Source organism: Pelophylax lessonae (assembly GCF_965119305.1).
Source record: "Pelophylax lessonae genome assembly, chromosome: 2".
Classification (NCBI taxonomy): domain Eukaryota; kingdom Metazoa; phylum Chordata; class Amphibia; order Anura; family Ranidae; genus Pelophylax; species Pelophylax lessonae.
This window is the reverse complement of record NC_138769.1, coordinates 398,261,808-398,281,763: the sequence shown is the minus strand read 5'-3', so window position 1 is coordinate 398,281,763 and position 19,956 is coordinate 398,261,808. Positions and strand designations below refer to the sequence as shown.

The following is a 19,956-nucleotide window of genomic DNA, read 5'->3' as shown; positions in this document are numbered from 1 at the left end:
AGATAGATAGATAGATAGATAGATAGATAGATAGATAGATAGATAGATAGATAGATAGATAGATAGATAGATAGATAGATAGATAGATAGATAGATAGATAGATAGATAGATAGATAGATAGATAGATAGATAGATAGATAGATAGATAGATAGATAGATAGATAGATGATCAATATACTATATTAATAATATATTATGTTATTATATTATACTATTATGGATTTATTTTTCTGGTAAAGAGGTTGTAAACCCCAGAAAAAAAAACCCTGTTAGACAACGGCACAGTGAGCTAGTATACATTGCATACTAGCTCATTATGAAATACTTACCTTAGAACAAAGCCCTTCCAGTGGTGCCCGCTCACCGCTGAGACAGCTGACATCTTCACCGGTGTTTTTTCCGGGTTTGCAAGGTCCAGTGCTGTGATTGGCTGGAGCCGCGATGACGCCACTGCCGTGCATGCGTGCAGGAGATGCCGCTTACGGCACGGGCTCTGAAGGTCCGGCGCAGTAAGCTGGAACTTCAGAGAGCATGCGCCGATGACATCATCGACTGCATGCACTCTGAATATCTCCTAAACTGTGTATGTTTAGGAGATATTCACAGTTCCTACAGGTAAGCCTTATTATAGTAAGTACAAGTGGTGTAACAGAGTTTACATCCACTTTAAGCATAGCAATTACAAAAGTGATTAAATTATGGCCCACTCAAAAATAGTTAACCAAATACAATATTAATTTGAACTACAGTGTTATGATCTAAAGCATATGTGTAAAGCACAAGGCCCATGAGCCAAATCCAGCCTGCCAGGCCATTTTATGTGGACCTTGCGCCTCTCTTGCAACAGCAGCACCTCCCTTGCCTCTGCTCACACCTTGTCTCAGCAGCTGGCAGCCAAGAGGAGGACAGAACTCCACCGGCATATCCTGCGCTTCCCTGTGTAACCACAGAGAGGCTCGCAGAGAGAAGGACATAACTCTTCTTACAGATCCAACGCCTCTCTGTGCATCCCCTTATCTATGCCTCCCCTGGTATCAGCATTCAGCAAACCCCGGCAGCTGACTCCAGTCCTCCTCTGGTCCTCCTCCAGACCCTACATTTTCTGCTTCCCAGCCTATTCCTGGCAGCAGCACAAGATAAGGAGGGTACAGTGTGATGTAAGAGAGGGTGAAGGGGTTTTCACCTTTATTATTAGGTGGGGTTGAGTGCTCTGGACATCTATTTATAATTATTATGAGAGTAATACAATTCTATGCCATTTGAAAAGGGAGGGCTGCACACCTCTGGTATTCTCCACAAGAAACTTTATTGGAAACTGCTCAGACAGAACGCCATGGCAGAACCATGTTCTGTCTGAACAGTTTCCAATAAAGTTTCATGTGGATTATACCATCAGTGTGCGACCTTCCTTTTTGGACTTGCATCATCTGCTACAGTTATGCGAGTAGGCTCTGTGCTAGTCTGGGCCTGCTCTTTACAATTTAAGTTATTACTAAAACCAGTAACAATCAAAAGTAGAGACAGTTATTTTTTTATGATAAATAGTAGATACATTTATATAGTCTTTACAGATACAACCGGCCCTTTGAAGGCAGCCATAAGACTTGATGCGAAAAGAAATACAGAGGCACCTCTAAATGCAGAGTAAAGATATTTAATGTGGAATAACAAGCTGATTAAAAACCCACATATCCCATATGTGTATAGAGCCTGGAAATAGGGGTGAATAGTCCCTCTGTGGCGTTCTGGACAGTAGGGCTTAAGTGCTTAAGAGCTCGACAAAGGAGCGCGCTATTAGGCTATTGCCACATGGCGCATGCTCCGAAACACGTTGATGTGTCATTGATGACGTCACTGGCACAGGATTTGCGGTCCACGATGCGTTCCAGCCCTCACTTCCGTCAGCCTCCATCTTCTCTTCTCGGATGCTAGCCAAAACACCCACAGAGGAGATAGAGGAAAAACGGCCTGCAAGACCTACTGGAAGCACTTAAGCCCTACTGTCCAGGGTGCCACAGAGGGACTATTCACCCCTTTTTCCTGGCTCTATACACATATGGTATATGTAAGTTTTTAATCAGCTTGTTACACCACATTTAATATCTTTAAAGTCTGCATTTAAAGGCGCTTCTGTATTTCTTTTTTCTTTCATGTTTGGGAGAATTGTTTCTGTCATTCCCCCCACTGGCTGATGGCTGCCAAAAATCTTGTGGACCTATCCCTTCATGGTGGCCCAAAATTTCTGGACACTGTAAGCTCACCAAGGACTTTTTTGAATTGTTATTGCCCATAAACTAGCGCCGATCTGTCCATATCTGTGTTGATAAGACTTGATGCAGCCCGCGATGAGATTGAGTTTGACACCCCTAAAATCATTATTCAACTGTGACTGGAAATTAATTTGAATGTATGCATTATAAAAAAGGAGGGTGTAAAATGTATTAACTATCAACAAGCAGATCACTTCACCAGAACTTTGACCTGCTATCAGTTTGTGAATTGGTCAGCAAGTAAGTAAAATCTAAATACCGTGGATAGGATTCCTCAGTCTATATAATGCCAAAACCTAATAACTAATAAGGAAATCTTATACTGTATGTTGTCAGTCAGAATTTTCTCCATTGGTCTTGTGCATGTGATCTCAATTTAGTCCTGTTCATATTCTGAATTCCAATAGAGTAGTAACTCTAGATAGGGTTGCATGGAGACTATATAGGCCCGACAGAGGAGATTCTGACAAGCAGATGTGCAAGGAGGAAGATCAGAGATAAGCAGGTAGAAGACTAGGAGGAAGGGGTGCTTCCTCCTAGTCTTTTTAAACAAACAATAAAAATACTCTAAATTAGGTTCTTACATAAGCATTTTTTAAATGTGCAGATTATGGTCATGCATTAAAGTGGTTCTAAAGCCTACACGTTTTTTTACCTTAATGCATTCTATGCATTAAGATAAAAAAACCTTCTGTGTAACAGAAACCCCCCACCACCTTCCTCTTTAACTCACCTGAGCTCATTCACGACCCAGCCCTGTGCATGAGAACCGTTGATATCCTGGCTCTGTCGTCCTACCTCTCTGGGCAGATTGATAGCAGTGGAACCATTGGCTCCCACTGCTGTTAATCAAATGCTTTGATGAAGAGCTGGGGGGGGTTGAGCTGGCCGGTCTATGTAAACGGACGCAGACAAGGTGGCTCGGGAGCAAGTCTGTATGAGTGCCCCCATAGGAAGCAGCTTACTTTGGGGGGCACTTACCAACGAAGGGGAGCCAGGAGCATAGGCGGTGGACCCCAGACGAAGAGCAGATTAATATACCATTATATTCATAAATTATTTTAATGCAAAAAAAGAACCCTTAATAGCACCTTAAATTAGAAGAGGCATACAATTTTCAAGAGGCAAAGCGTAGAAGTGTTTTTTTTTTTTTTTTGATTAACAGTTACCTCCTTAGCCATATTCAGCCATTTACAGAGAAGTACTTACTGAAATCTTGCATGGAGTCTTTATATTTAGTCATGTGTTAAACTATGTCATAGGTGCTTTGTAAGACCCAGTAACTTTGCTAAAATACCTGCATTATTCGTACATATGCTGTAGAAAGATTCCCAAAGTTTTTACTTGTATGTTGTTTATGTGCTACTTTTTATATTGAATGTTTCAAAATTGGTTACATGGAACTATTTTTTTCAAAATGGCATGTTTTGTGAAAGAATTCAAATGCACCAAAACAAGGTTAGTCATAACCCTCACTGAATCTGAAGATACTGTTATTCGAACAGTGGCCCTTGGGTACAAACAGGGAGAAAGTGGACTACTTCTGAAGCTATTAAGAGTCATCAGTTTGCTCTTTCAAAGATATGGCTGGCCATGGTCAATATGGAAAAGCTTGTCTCGGACTTGTTCCAAAAGTTCTTCACTGGCACAAGGAAACATCAATACAGAGGAGATGGCATGATGTAAAAGAGGTGAGAAGCCAGGAGATGGCAGAACAAAATGCAAAGACTATCTCAGTGGCAATGCAGGACCAATGAACTAACCAGGAGAAGTTTTTTCATTAGAGACACGTATGACCTCCACTCCTCAATTCATGAAGCAGTGGTTGGGAAAAAATTATGATGATTGCTTTTTTTTTTTGGGTCAAGCACCTGGATCTCGAAGATACATTTAAACAGAATGCCCTATGAGCCTCGACCAAAGGTGTTAAGTTTGATGGCACACAGATTCTCAGACAACTGTCATCTATGCTGGAGCAGAGGCAAACTGTCATAAATTCTCTACCTATGGCTCTGCTGCCTTCAGTCTTCCATGTGAAACCAGGAAGTAAGGGGTATAATAGTGACATGCCATGAGCTTGGGAAGGGGGGTTGTAGGACAGGTAATGGGGCATTTTTTTACCTTAATGCAGAGATTATATTTTAAAGAAATGTTTAGTACTACGTTAATGCCTTCAGTCTTTTCCTATTGGCATCCTCACCATGGTTGCTAAAAGACCTTGGAGTCAGAATTATATTTAAGTTAGGTATTTATATGATTCTTAAATGTACACCATGGACTATTATATAGGGTAATTATCTGCTGAGGGTGTTTTCACAGCTCTGTGGAAGAGAATGAAACACAAACTCTGAGTTTCCAATATATTGTAGATGATTTCCAACAGTAAAATATGCTGTTGAAGCACTTTTCTAGTCTTGATTATTACCTGCATTATATAAGGTAAATGTTTATGGCTTCAGTATAGTCAGTCTTAGCTAAGCATGACCTATGTTCATGTGCAGGCGGTCCCCGGGTTACAAACATGCAACTTACAAACAACTCCTACTTACAAACACAGGGAGACAACAGGAAGTGAGAGGAAATCCCCCCTAGGAAGGGAAATTCACTCTTGGAAGAGTTATCATGGGAAAAAGGTGTCTCCATTGAAGCTTTATCACCAATCCTTGTTTCCACAAGAACCCAAAAATGTTCAAAATCCAATTGTCACAGGGACAGAAGGTGAGGTGACCTTCTGAACAGGGGCACTGACAGCAAAACAAACCTTACAGAGATGTTAACCCTTCCCTATGCTATCCAAAAAAATGTAAAAATTATTGTTTTGGCTGGAGCTATACTTAAAAATTTTACCCATTCTGACATACATACAAATTCAACTTAAGAACAAACCTACAGACCCTATCTTGTTTGTAACCCGGGGAGTGCCTGTACAGGGAACCATCTTGGGGATTGGAGCTCACAGCTGCTGGATTTTCAATTTATTTGCCCTGTGTTACAATTACTTGTAATATATATATATATATATATATATATATATATATATATACACAAGACATACTCTTATATAGTATTCATATAGTAGGTCTATCTCATTTTTAATTAAGGCACCTGCTACAACCTCATTTTTTTCTCATCCTATTGTAAAATCGAGATTACCAACCCCTAGATCCTTAACCTTGGAGTTTAAATCACATTTTGTTTCCCTATCTACATGGTTCTTGAATGTACACCAGGGGCTGCTTTATAGGGTGATCATCTGCTGAAGGTGTTTTCACAACTCTATGGAAGAAGAGGATACACAAATTCAGGGTTTCCAATCTACTATAGCTGATTTCCTACAGACAGAAATGCTGTTAAAGTACTTTTCTAGTTCTGATTATACGATGTTTTTAATGGGGAAAAAGTCCAGGGCTTCAGCATAGTCAGTCTTAGCTAGACCTACATCTTAGTCTTAGCGTGACCTATGTCCATGTACAGGGAACCATCCTTCGTTTAGCAGTTATTAAAATTTGCATCATATACGGTACATACAGTACTAGACATATTCTAGTAAGTCCATTTCAATGTTAATTAAGGCACCTGCTCCAACCTCAACTTCTTTTCCTCACCCTCAATAAATAACAAGGTAAAGTAAATGCTGCTCCTTCTCAAAATTATTACATTCCCCTATGATTCCCCTTGGTACTTTTTTGCAGCCTTAGTCATATACCACATCACTAATTGTGTATAAAAAAATTCCCAACGTTATTTATATAAATCCGTAATAAAAACATAAAATATGCATAGCCCTGTGTAGGATCATATTGATGTAAAACATACTAACAAACCCCCTTATATATCACCGCCAGGTTGATATGAGTAATGATTAGAATTTTTCCATTAGAAAGTGCTGCTGTGTGGGCTTTTCCTCATCCTTTTACCTTTGTAAAAGCCAGCCTACCACCCTTGAAGCTTGGTAAGCGGTAGGGTGGGGTGCCATGTGTGTCAAAACTTTCTTCCTTCCTGCAGATTGAAGGTAAATCTCCAAATGCTATGTGTACAGAACTTTGCTGCTTCCTTTCTAACAGAACAGAAGCTGGCAGCGTACTTAACGAGAAACCAAGCAGTGAGATGTTTTTTTTTTCCCACAAAGCAGAGAGGATGAGCAAAAAATCAGAAGAGGTAGGCGAAAAGAGCAGAGATCAGGCAGACAATGGCACTGCAATTCTTCTCTTTTCAATAGTAAAGAGCAACCTGGCAATACTGAATTATCCTGAAAACAGGGGTAATGTAATAAGGATATGGGAGGTCAGGCAGTTTCATGCACAGGCCAATTGCTCTCCTTTACTTATCTCACCTGAGGGCAATGTGTGTATTGGTGTGTGTGTAAGGCCTCATACACACTACTGCTTTTAAAATCACGTTTTTGTAAGCTTGGCAGGGTTTTTTTCTACCCTTAAACTCCCCTCTATGTTTTGTCCATGCACACATGGAGGTTTTTAGCAGTTTAACAGCAGAGGAGTTTATAGGCTGTTTTCTGAACACCCTAAAATCACATTACGCATCGGGAATTCTGACCAAAAAAGAAAAAGGCTGAACACTTTTAAACGCTCATAAACTCTAGGCACATTTAGCATTTTTAGCATTTGTTTATTTTAATGACCAGAATAAATAACAATTCTGACCAATGAAATTAATAAACTCCTAAATTCCAAACCCTGTTAAACCTTTCGCTCCCTGGTCTGTACGTCGTTGCCATATTGCTCACACATACCCCTGGTACCAGCGCCGTCCCTGCAGTGCCATGCCCCGCCATCCTTTCCAGGCTCCGTCTGCCCATCTGCGGGCCTGGGAGCAAGATGGCGGGTGCCAGCGGCTAGAGGGGAAGGAGAATAATGCACACACGTCCACTCTCCGCCCCTTCTTGTTGTGACCCAGAAAGCAACGTCACTTCTGGGTCAAGCTCTCGGTGTCCCCAGCTAGCTTAGCCAGGAAAAGATGTTTTGCAATGCGATCTGCATTGCTAAACATCCAGTGAAGCACAGGGGGGACATGCAGGGTCTTTTAGAACCATTAAAGAGAATCTTTCACTTAAAAAAAACATCACATAGGGCACGTTTTGCCCCCTAATAATGAAAAAAAAAAAAGTAAAGTAAAAAAAAAGTTTGTTTTTTTGCAAAAAATAAAGTTAATAAAGCAAATAAAATCCCCCTCCCCCCAAAAATATTTTGAGGCCCCCCTACCCCCTCATATACGCACAAAGGAATGTAAATGCATATGTCGGGGGTGTTTACGCCTGAAAATATCAATTGGAATACACGTTACATATCGCTGCACACGCCAGAGGGAGAGCAATAGTATTAACACAAGACCTCCTCCATAATACTAAATTTATACCTATAGGGGGCTTTTGAAGTGTCACCTATAGAAAATATAGTGTACTGAAGTTTGTTACCATTTGACGGGGGCACATAAATTTAAGGTTGGACATGTTGGGTAATTTATTGTGTTTGTTTGCCCTAAAACTCACTTTAGTGTGTTTTTTATTGAAATTTTGCATTCCATAGACCTTTGGGGTAATAAAGTGTGACATATCAATTTGAAACTACCACTACATTATTCTCTAGGGTGTCTGCATTCAGAAAATATATAATGTTTGGGGGTTTTGTGTAATCTTTAGGCAGAAAATTATTTTTTTATACAACGGCTCTGGCAGCGTAAAGGTTAAACTCTCATAAACTCACCTGTTTTGAATAGCAGCTTAGGTGAGTTTATAATGCTGATTTTCTCATGTCAGGATAAACAGAGTTTACAAGAAACCAGTGTGCATGAGGCCTAAGGGTGGGAATAAAAGGGGTGGGGGGGTTTCAACTGCACTACAATTTTGTACAAAGTACCATATAAAATCAGGTTGTCCCACCTTATCTACTGCACCTAACATTCTAGTTGTCACGTCCTAATGGCTCCATACACCAACTGGTTTACGCATGCTAGAGATGTTGTTGCAATGCTGTGAAAATCATCCACTAGAAAATGCTTTTCCCAGCACTCAAGAGAGGCAGCACCAAAACAGCAGATTATAAAGCCTTCCCTTAGCACATTCTAGAGCCAAAGATACAGTTCAGCAGTATCTTTTTAATTGCCTCATTAATGAAAAATGCAGTTAACCTCATCTATGAAAATGCCAGATCTTGTGACCTGGATTTTCAGTGCACCAGGCTACTGATGTTTTAGGAACCAGGGTGAAGAGGATTTCAGAGTGAAGTGTACAACAACACTTTAGTCATGTAGCATCACTGGAAAGATGTTTCCACTTCCCCAACTGGCTTAGAGAAGCTAAACTTCTAAGCACAAATGAAATGCTCTCATGAATGTGCCGGACTCCTGCTTAATTGCAGCTCCTTTGCTTCCTACTAAGCTCAAGCCCCTTTTCAAGTTGTAAATAAAGTGTGTAAATGAGTGCGCTAACCTAAAAAAGAGGTGGGGGAGGCAGCACCTAAACACTAGAAACAAAAGAGTACAAACATGGAAAGAAAATATAAGTGCGCTTCCCCAAAAAAATGTATATACATATGTAAACTAACGACAAATGTATATCTGGATTATAATCAACTGAAATAACACCAAAATACAATGTGAGAAGTATATTGGTGATAATAAAAATTAAATTGGTGATTTCCCAACTAAATCCTGGGAAAAAAGTGTAACACAATTCCAATAATTTCTTCTCAAAACGTGACAAGTGAAAGCAAAGTGCAAGACACCAAATTCTTCACCCAGGGATAGGGATAGGTACTGTGGATGGCTTCTTACCAGAAAGAAACTGCTAGCAAGCAACATTAAAGGTGACTCTAGGGTTAATTCCTCTCAGAATATCTTCCCATCCTCACACACACCTCGTGCTCGTGGGGAAAATAATAATGTATGGCTCCTTACCAGAGATAACATATGTTGAGCTCAAAAACGTGTTGGTTTCTTCTTGCCTATAAAGTAGTTCCCATCCAGCCTTCAGAAGAACAATTGGGAGGATCACTCTTCTCCTTAGTTTCACACCCGAAGCCACTACTTAGGGGGTTGAAACCTCACAAGGAGGGGTTGGAAAATAGGAGGCAAACTAATAGTGCATTATCTTCAAAACACATAAAAATGTATTGAAAATGCACTTACATACGGACGAAAAAAATAAGCATGGATTCAAGCCTGCATGGCCGCCTGCAGTGCAGGCCGTGCAAAGGATAGTGACGGCGCGGCTCTCCTCAAATCCTACGCATTTCCCCCGAATGGGCTTCCGCTGGGACAGGAGCTCCTTTCGGATTATAATCCAGATATACATTTGTCGTTAGTTTACATATGTACATACATTTTTTTTGGGGAAGCACACTTATATTTTCTTTCCACTTTTCAAGTTGTGTTGTGGTTGGTACAAAGAGCTGCACCGCCAGTTCTCATAGTGAGAACAATTCCATTTAATTTGCGCAATAGACCCCACAGTACAGCTTGATCCATATGTTTTGGACCAGGGGTCTTCAAACTGTGGCCCTCCAGTTGTTCAGGAACTACAATTCCCTTCATGCCTAGTCATGTCTGTGAATATCAGAGTTTTACAATGTCTCGTGGGACTTGTAGGTCTGCAACAGGTGGAGAGCCGTAGTTTGAAAATCCTTGTTTTGGACTATAGGCAGGGCCACTGTTAGAAATCATTGGGTCCCCCAAAGCCCTCCCAACAGGGCCCCCCCAACCATGCCTACACTTTACCTACCCCACCCCCCCTGGGTGCAGCAGAAAAGCAGCAATGAGTTTATCCGCCTACACCCCAAAAATGAAAAAAAAGTCCCTCCTCTGCTCCCACCCCCTGGGCCCCTCTGTTAACCTGATGGGGCCTAGGTAAATGTAATTTAAAGTGTTTGTTACCCCAACATTTCATATGCCTGATATGTGGCTGCTGTACCAGGTACTTGTATGAGAAAGTACCCTGTTCTCTTTGTATGGCAAGAAAGGGAGAAGGCTCCTCTAAGAGCAGCATGTACTACTTTTATTGGCACACGGAAAATAGAAGACTTACAGGATAAACGAATAACCAGGCATGTAATAACATCACTCGGGGTCCATTCCTGACCCTATGGCTTCGTCTTCCTTGGTCGTCCAGCAGCGCAGTCACAGATATGCGAACTGTGGTCAGTTCTCTAGCTATGCTGGGAACTGAGTGTTTTCTCCTCCAGTGATCAGACTTGTCCTAAAATGCTCCCCCTGCACAGCCTTTCACTGGGAAGATTAGTGTGCTGCAGCTTCTCTTCCCCACAGCTCTTATGCAGCTGAGAACAGGGGGAATATGATAAAATTGGGAAACAATGTTTTTTTAAAGTTTTTTTATCTATACAAAAATGTTTTGCCTTTCATTTCAGCTTTAAACTGAATGGGTTGTTCTACAACGTGATTGTTTACAATCACTTTAAGCCCTGGTGCGCAAGTAGGGGTGAGGGTTTGGTCCAGTAAAATCCATTTAATCATTTAGGCAGAAATGAACAATAAAGCTGCCCTGGACCCCCCTGTTTAGCTGATGGGGCCTGGACCCAGTACAATAGGACTGGTTGTGCTGCTTTATCAGCAGCTCTGACTATAGAAATCTGATGCACCAAGAACCCAAGTCAGAAGACTTTGAAGTTTTACACATGAGACTATGTAGTGAGGCAATTACATAACAAGCTGTTCCAGGGGAGAGTTGACAATATTAGCACAGTTATTTCTCTATTGACAAGCTCCATTAGCAGGATGGCAACTGTAGCTCTTACAGATTTCTAGCGTAGATCCGTATCAAAGCTTAGATCTATATCAAAGACATACAGGAATAAAGTGTGTAAGGAAGACACAAGGTTGAGCTTTACTGTAAGGCATATTGAAGTAAACTCCTCGTTATGCGGAGTAAGCGGCTTATTACACCAGTTAATGCGCAGTTCTTCAGTAACTTTCTATCTTACAGCTGAGGCTTTCTAAAATGATGACAACTAGAAGACAAAGAGTCTTGGTCGGCATAGGAAATTTTCAATCTGTTTCACCTAACAGGTGAGAATTTCAGACAAGGGCCTGCTGAGAAGGAATTATGGTAGACAGCGAAAACTGAACTATGTTACTGTATCATAGAGCAATGAGATGAGCCTGCCATGCTCTTGACAGTCTCTCTGCAATATATTCCCACCCACCAAGAACTCAATTCTTATATGAACACAAAACCTCATACTGTTTCTAGTAAAGACAATTTCCAGCTGTAGTACTCATATAAAGCAATCTCCTGGTGTCTCTAAACATTCCAGGTGCACTCTAATCAAACATGCTGCATTTAAACTGACTCAAGGGACAAACTCTACCTGCTACATTAGGCTGGGTTCACACTGGGGTGGCTTGAAAGTCGCCTGACTCTGAAGCCGCCCCGTGCAGCGCGACTTCTCTAATAGGAGTCAATACAAGTCACCCCCAAAGTAGTGCAGGAACCTTTTTCTAAGTCGGGGCGACTTGAGTTGCTCCGATTAGAACGGTTCCATTGCACTGAATGGAGAGTGACTTGTCAGGTGGCTAAGTCGCCTGACAAGTTGCCCTAGTGTGAACCGGGACTTAAAGTTATTTTCATTATGGTATTTACCTTGTGTGACTGGATGCCCTGCAAGCTAAATTTCTATATATGCCAGAAGCATATAACCAAATATATGAAATATGAAGGGCAATTTAATTATGTACAGGGACAGATTTCAAAACAGGAAGGGGTAGGGTTTTGTTAAATGTCAGTACAGTATTTTTTATGTATAATGATGGTATTAAACTCAAAAGCAAATGATTATAATTCTTACGTCTAATTCTTAGATGTGATGGCTGCATTTCTTTCCTTTATTTTCTCCTGGTGATCCAGCTAGTAAGTCTGTTGTTTTCCAACAGTTGTAGCAGTTAAATGGTTGAAACAAACCATTTACTGTAGCATTGAAAGGGGTGCTTCCAATGATCAGCTTTTGTTTATTTATATGAAATCCTTTAGCCCAAAAGGGGAAAAAAATGGTTTGCTTTAACTGCCTGAAAAGTGTTAGCTGGAGTTTGGCTTCAATTTGTTAGTGTATCTGAATCTGCTACTGCATCTTACACTACCCTCCCTCCAGACAGACAATGCTGTTGTCCAAAGATGTATCTGTTGTTCCTTCAGCCAGAGTGTGGGCATTTTAAGGTAGCCCATACATTAGTCATTGATTTTTTGTTCAGCCAAAAATGACTTGATTCCCCCATTGATGTAAATAGGGGAATGATTCTCAGTGAGCCTTGGTATTTTGACAGCAGGGAGATTTCAGAATTCAGAATACCCTAATCGGTGCTGCTGGCTTTAGCCTGCGGCACTGATTGCTTGCAAAAATCTAACAGGGTAGTTGTACAGAAGTTGATCAGTAGATTCATTCCTGTACAACCAACCTACCCGTATATGGAACAAAGTTCAGCTGGTTCAACTTAACCTGCCGCATTGTTTATTGCCAGCTTAATACAGAAGGTGTGTTATTGGCCAGACCACCAAGTGAAAACAGAAGGAATAAGCCTGAAAAAAGAAAACAAATGCAGCCATCATATCTATTGATTGGTAAGCTGCAATATATTACATTTGGTTTTGGGTTCATTATCACTTTAACAGTTCTAGCTTCAGTGCCGCGCTCCACTGACTTATTCATATGTTCATTTTCTGCATGATGCAGAATCCCTTTCTGATGTTTGCCTGCTACTGCTTTCTTCTGCCCATACTGCTCCAATGAGCTGACATTGTCTACTAGCTATCTGTGCTGCTATTGCTCATGATGAACTAAAGCCCCGTACACACGATCAGATTATCGAAAGATCTGTCGTCTGTTTTTTGTGGCATGCTAGTCTGATGTGGAAAGTGAAGAGGTTATTTTCATACGAATTTTCCCATACGGCAGAATTCTACTTCAGAAGTGATGTTATGTGTTGGATTTTTTTGTATGTGTTCTTTCGTCTCTGAGCATGCCTAGTTTTGCTCATAAGATTTTTTTCCTTCGAAAACTGTACTAATGAGACGAAAATCGGATGTTGTGTTGATGGACGATAAAAATTTTATAGCCTAAACATCAAGATTTTTTTGGCCGAAAAGTCGGAGTTGGCTGTCGAAAGCACCATACTAACAATCCAAAAATTTCCCTTCAGATTTTCTTATCGTGTGTACGGGCGTTTAGGATGTTTCAATCCACGGTTTACATTGCCGTCTACAGATGGTGTTACATTGATTTCTGTTACATCTTGTCCACTGCCGCTTACCTGCCACTTCGTGCAACAGCTGCTGCATTAGTTCCATGATTTTACTATTGCTATACACCTGATGGACACCTGCTGATCAACAGCCGAGTTTATTGATAGACATCCACATTACTGGGCTCTGTTGAATATTTGCTCAACTATATGCACCTAGTAGATCTTAGCATCAATGCTATATTATATTCTGGCACGCATCCGCTGACTCAGATTAATGCTGCAGCATCTCTAGAATATTTGATCCCCTCATATTCCTTTAGCAATGCATTCAGATATTGTTCTATATTTGCTGCACCATTTAAGGAGTCTGATTGGTGAACTCCATGCACTTAAGGCCTTATGCACACAGGGTGTTTTTACAGCTGCTTTTAGGAGCGTCAGGTGTTTTTTTTTTTTGCAGCCTAAAAAGGCCCCTTCATGTTATTCTACGGCTTCATGCACACACAGGCTTTTAGGAGCTGCAAGTGGCAGAGGCGTTTTTAAGCTTTAAAAAAAAAAAAAAACAAGGGCGAGTGCGTTCTGGAGCATCAGCGTTAAGCTGTAAAAATGCCTGACACTGCTAAAGGCTGCATACAGCATTAGGCCACGTCAGACGTTTTTAAGCTGTAGTAGTTGGATTTGAGGTTGGAAAATAGAAGAGGGCAGAGAAAGGCTGCTAAAAACTAATGCTGCTAAAGGTGGCTAAAACGTGCATTAACTCCAATACGGAACGCTTGGACGCACGTTTTTACAGCTGCTTTTTCCTGGCGTCAGAACTGGCTTTGCAGCTCGTTTTTTTAAACGCCCTGTGTGCATGAGGCCTATATTGGTTATTGCTTGTAGCATTACTAGAACATATTGTCAGTGTGGTTCTGATTCTGTTTCTGGGAATTGTCTGCTTTTGTCAGTTTGGTTCTGATTCTACCTCTATACATCATCTGCTTTTGTCGGTGTGGCTCTGAATCTGTCTCTGGGAATTGTCTGCTTCTGTCAGGGTGGTTCTGATTCTGTCTCAATAAATCATCTCTCCTTTTGTCAGTGTGGTTCTGATTCTGTCTCTATAAATTGTCTCCTTTTGTCAGTGTGGTTCTGATTCTGTCACTATAAATTGTCTCCTTTTGTCAGTGTGGTTCTGATTCTGTCTCTATAAATTGTCTCCTTTTGTCAGTGTGGTTCTGATTCTGTCTCTATAAATTGTCTCCTTTTGTCAGTGTGGTTCTGATTCTGTCTCTATAAATTGTCTCCTTTTGTCAGTGTGGTTCTGATTCTGTCTCTATAAATTGTCTCCTTTTGTCAGTGTGGTTCTGTCTCTATAAATCATCTGCTTTTTGTCAGTGTGGTTCTGATTCTGTCTCTGTGAATTGTCTGCTTCTGTCAGGGTGGTTCTGATTCTGTCTCACTAAATCATCTCTCCTTTTGTCAGGGTGGTTCTGATTTTGTCTTTATGAATTGTCTGCTTCTGTCAGGATGGTTCTAGTTCTGTCTCAATGAATCCTCTCTCCTTTTGTTAGGGTGGTTCTGATTTTGTCTCTGTGAATTGCCTGCTTCTGTCAGTTTGGTTCTGATTCTACCTCTATAAATCAATTGCTTTTGTCAGTGTGGTTTTCATTCTGTCTCAGTGAATTGCCTGCTTCTGTCAGGGTGGTTCTGATTCTGTCTCTGTGAATGGTCTCCTTTTGTCAGTATAGTTCTGATTCTGCCTCTATGAATCATCTCTCCTTTTGTCAGTATAGTTCTGATTCTGCCTCTATGAATCATCTCTCCTTTTGTCAAGGTGGATCTGATTCTGTCTCTGTGAATGGTCTCCTTTTGTCAGTATAGTTCTGATTCTGTCTCTATGAATCATCGGCTTTTGTCAGTGTGGTTCTGATTCTTCCTGTACTGACTTATTTCTGCTTCTGGTTGTGTCAGGGTGGTTATGATTTCCGATTTTTGTCGCTGTCAATATAGTAAAATGAACATGGCAACGTTTTTAACATCGCTTATTAATTTGTTTTCTGTATTTATAATTCTGATCCTATTAGTGTGATACTAAGGCGAATCATGAGCATGAGATGGCACGCTGTAGGATTACTCTGTAGAATGACTTTTACATAAGTATGCAGTTCAGCTAAGGGCATTCTTATCCCATGCCGATACACTGTTATAGCTTGTGCACACAAAACAGGCAACTACATTTGGGAACAGGCAAAACTTTTATCTGAGAGGGAGGGGAGGCAATTAATTCTTGCATGTGTGCAAGTATCAGCATCTCTCTGATATCAGTGCTGTCTCAACAACACACATTGGGGCATGAAAGGGAAGACATACATAAAAAAAAGTGAAAAAAAAAAAAAAAAGGAGTAACAAGGCTAGCCATAATCCTGTAAAAAAAAAAAAAAAAAAAAAATAGTACTATATCTGGCTACTCCAGTCAATAATATGTTTTACTGCTTGTTTTCACTTAGCACAGTGGTTGACATCTTAAAGAGGAAGTAAACCCTCCTCTACAACTTGTACCTATAGGTAAGCCTATGATAAGGCTTACCTATAGGTACTGTAAATATCTCCTAAACATGTACCGTTTAGGAGATATTTACCTTACATGCAGCCAGTGACGTCACTGGCGCATGCGCTCTGAAGGAACGGCCGCTCGTGCCGTTCCTTCAGAGTCCCGTGCCGTGACTGTCGGCTCTCGCGCGAGTGCGTGGGAGTGACGTCACTGCGGCTCCGGCCAATCAGATGGCCGGTTGCCGCGATCCCGGAAGACAGGCGACTGGACATGTCGCCCGTCATAGAGGTGAATGAGCGGCACGGCGGGGGCTCGTTCTAAGGTAAGTATTGCATAATGAGCTAGTATGCGATGCATACTAGCTCATTATGTCTTTCTCTTGCAGGGTGAAAAAAAGAAAAAAAAAAATTCGAGTTTACAACCTCTTTAAGGGTCTGGCATCTTTAAGGGGGCAGTTACTAAAAAGGGAGTAAGTAGAGTCTGGTGTGGCTGTGCATAGTAACCAATCAGCTTCTAACATCGGCTTCTTCAATTAAGCTTTGACAATTAAGCCTCGTACACGCGCAACAAATTTCCGCTGACCAGTCGTCCATTTTTTGTCCAGAGTGGTGTTTGTTGGTTGGAATGTGCTCTAGACTGCACACAAATTTTCCCGCACAACAGAATTCTACTTCAGAAGTGATGTCATGTGTTGGATTGCTTTCTTTGTGTTCTTTCATCTCTGAGCATTGCTTTGTCTTGCTCATAAGATTTTTCCCCATCGAAATCTGTACTAATGAGATGAAAATCGGATGTGTTTTGAAGGTCAACAAAAATTTTATAGCCCGCACACCAGGATTTTTTCGGCCGAAAAGTCGAAGTCGGTTGTCGGAAGCATCATACTAACAAGCCGAAAATCGGCAGATCGGATGTTGGACGAAAATTCCCGGCCAAATTTCTACTCGTGTGTACGGGGCTTAAGGCCCTTTCACACAGGCATCTCCGCTTAATGGATTAGTATTGAAATAGCAATGCTGACAAAGACATGCACCTATGTTGTACATATTCATTCAGTCCTAGGAACAGATAAGACAACTTCTCTGCAATATATCATATCCATAGACATTGGGAAAGTTATGAAATTGGGGAAACAAATGGGGGACCTAATTACAGACTGTTCACAGGAATAAGTGCGAGAATATAACAAAGCGCATATAATTAGAGCATAATAAGTGATAATATAGCAAAGCACATATAATTAGGAGTATATTACGTTGAGAAACTACAAAAATCAAAACAAAAGTTTTGCCTGTCATCTGAAATATAGTGATATTTGGAACTTATTAGTAACGATAGACAGAACAGACCATAGATGAAAGAGTACAAAATGCCAAAACACATAAGAGCCATCACAAAACCAATTAGCTGCATCTAATGTACAGCAAGTAGAATATTTTATTTACTATATACTCTAAATTTACTCACATTAGTACAGACAACCTTTAGTGTATGGTCATAGATCAGTTTCTTATATGGGAGGGTTTAATTAATCTTTATTGTTGTTGGATTGGATCTACTCCTTAGCTATTAAAGTGTTATTGGATCTACACCTTAGCTATGAAAGTGTTATCAAACCCACAAAAGTAAAAGCAGTGTGTATATGCAGTAAAGCATGCTTGTTATACTCACCGTGGAACCTAAGGGGTTAATCCTGCACATTGTGGAAAAGGGCTGTTTCATCCTGTCTTCTCTGATCCTCCCCTTCTTTTACAGTCCCCAACCCATGTCCTAATATTACAGAGCCTTGGGGGAATTCTGCACATGCTCAGTTCAATCTGTATTGCTAGAGGGGGAGGGTGCATGTCATCGGCACAGGGCCAATCAGCACTGTCTACACAGAGGGTCAAGGGTCATGCAGGCTCATAGGACAGTCTGAGGAGAATGAAAACTCCTCCTACAAGCTTTACCTAGACACTGATAGAAATCACAAAACTGCTATATACTGCTGCTGAAAAAAGGTATTTAGCAGTTTATATTTATTTAAAAAAATGTGCACTTCCATGTTTTGTGTACTGTGGGAGACCAGATATAGTGAATGCAGGGTCCTTGGTTTAGTAACAGTTTACCTTCTTGGCAGTAAACAATACCTCATGCAAAAAAAGGTGCACAGATAAATGTGTAATTCTAAAGACTTAAGAGGACCCATCAGCCATAGCCAAAGGTTTATTTGTACTGTGGAACCCATGATATCATGCAAAAATGTTTTGCTTCCAGTACGCCTGTATCTGTGGGCAGGACCAGACCGGGTGGAAAAATGAGCCAGGGGCCCCTTAACACTTAGGGCATATTGTATATTATAAAACGGTTTATATCTTTCTAACAGAATTGGTGTCAAATATGTATGATGAAGTATAAATAGACTCGTGAGCCTATCTGAATATTTTAGGGAGACTAATGACAGAGTGGTTAGAACCTCTTCCCATCAATAAGACCTAAATCAGCCTACAACACAATATTTCTATCATAAGCCTGGGCTCATGCTGTGGGGTCCTAAAAAGCATGGAATTCTGAAATAATTTGTCTGGGAGAAGCTCTGACCATAGCAGCAGCCAAATGATTATCTGCAAGCCCAGGTAATTGCCTAGTGACTGCATGTCTAAGCTGAAAAGCATAGAATTCAGCAAATGAAATATGAAAATATATGTCTGGGATGTGAAGTAGTATAAATTGAAGTCTTGCAGTGACAGACCTCCCAAATCTTAGAATGTTTCAGAGTAGACCAGTTCAGTTTGTGTTAGCTGGAGCATCAGATAAAAAGCTTTAAGTAGAGAATCCATCACTTTAAAATATTTCAAGGGCAAATAAATTAGAGAGTAGCACAAAATAGAAAATATTTTGGGGAAAATAATCATTTTAACAAGGTTAATACATCTTTTGGCACCAATTATGGCGCTTTTCCACTGCATGGAACCGAACGGTTTGACACGCTTTTGTGCTTTTCCACTGCTGGTACTGCATGGTACGGTGTAGGAGCGGTTCGGTTCGGTACAGTGGCGCTTTTCCACTGCATGGAACCGAACGGTACGGCTCTCTAAAACAGTACCACCTCGATTGTGGTTCCAAGAGGTACCATACCCGGTACCATATCCCACAATCCTTTGCATGCAGTCACTACTAGCCACTGATTGGTCAGAAAATCCCACCCACCCCGTTGTTATCCCACCCACTTAACTTTAGTACTACTTTAGTGGAAAAGCAAACCATAGCGTACCGTACCGAACCGTTCCAACACCGTACCATGCGGTACCAGCAGTGGAAAAGCAAACCGGGACAAGCAGGGCCGAGTAGAGCCGAGCCAGTACTTGCAGTGGAAAAGTGCCATTAGTAGCTTAGACCATAAGTTCCAAACCAAGTTTTAGCAAAAATAACTCATTTAGTTGCAAACTTTCTTTAGGTCAGCTCTAGAACCCAGCCATAACTCTACTTGCATTCTTCATGATGCAAAAATAACTATTGGTGGAGCAGAGCCTTTATGTGGGAAGAAGCTCTAACTTTTTGTACTGAAAATAAATTGAACCAAATGCAAAAAACATAATTTTCACCCCCCTAGTGTCCCAAAATGACATGGTACTACGTACTGGGCTATATTGGTTTTTAACTAGGTAAGCTTATGCATCAGTAATGCAGACGAGTATTGTATAATCAAGAAGAAATATGTATCTCCCTCCCCATGCTAAATCATGGACAAAAAAAAAATATATATATATTTATATATATATATATATATATATATTTAGGTAACTAAATAAATTTATATTTAGTTACCTAAATAAACTGAATAGCTATGAAGCTATGAATGCAAATATCACAGCAGCTGTGTGACAAGTCTCCAAAAAATGGTGATATCATCTACGTCAATAATAATGACACAGTGCTTGATATTATAAATTCAAGTCAATCAAACTGTGTAT

General features: G+C 40.6%; 1 protein-coding gene across 2 annotated transcripts in view; it reads right to left on the bottom strand.

Annotated features, from left to right (window-relative positions):
- Positions 1 to 19,956, bottom strand: part of TMEM132E (transmembrane protein 132E) — a 622,727-nt gene that overhangs the window by 54,447 nt on the left and 548,324 nt on the right. The gene's annotated exons all lie outside the window — the stretch shown is intronic.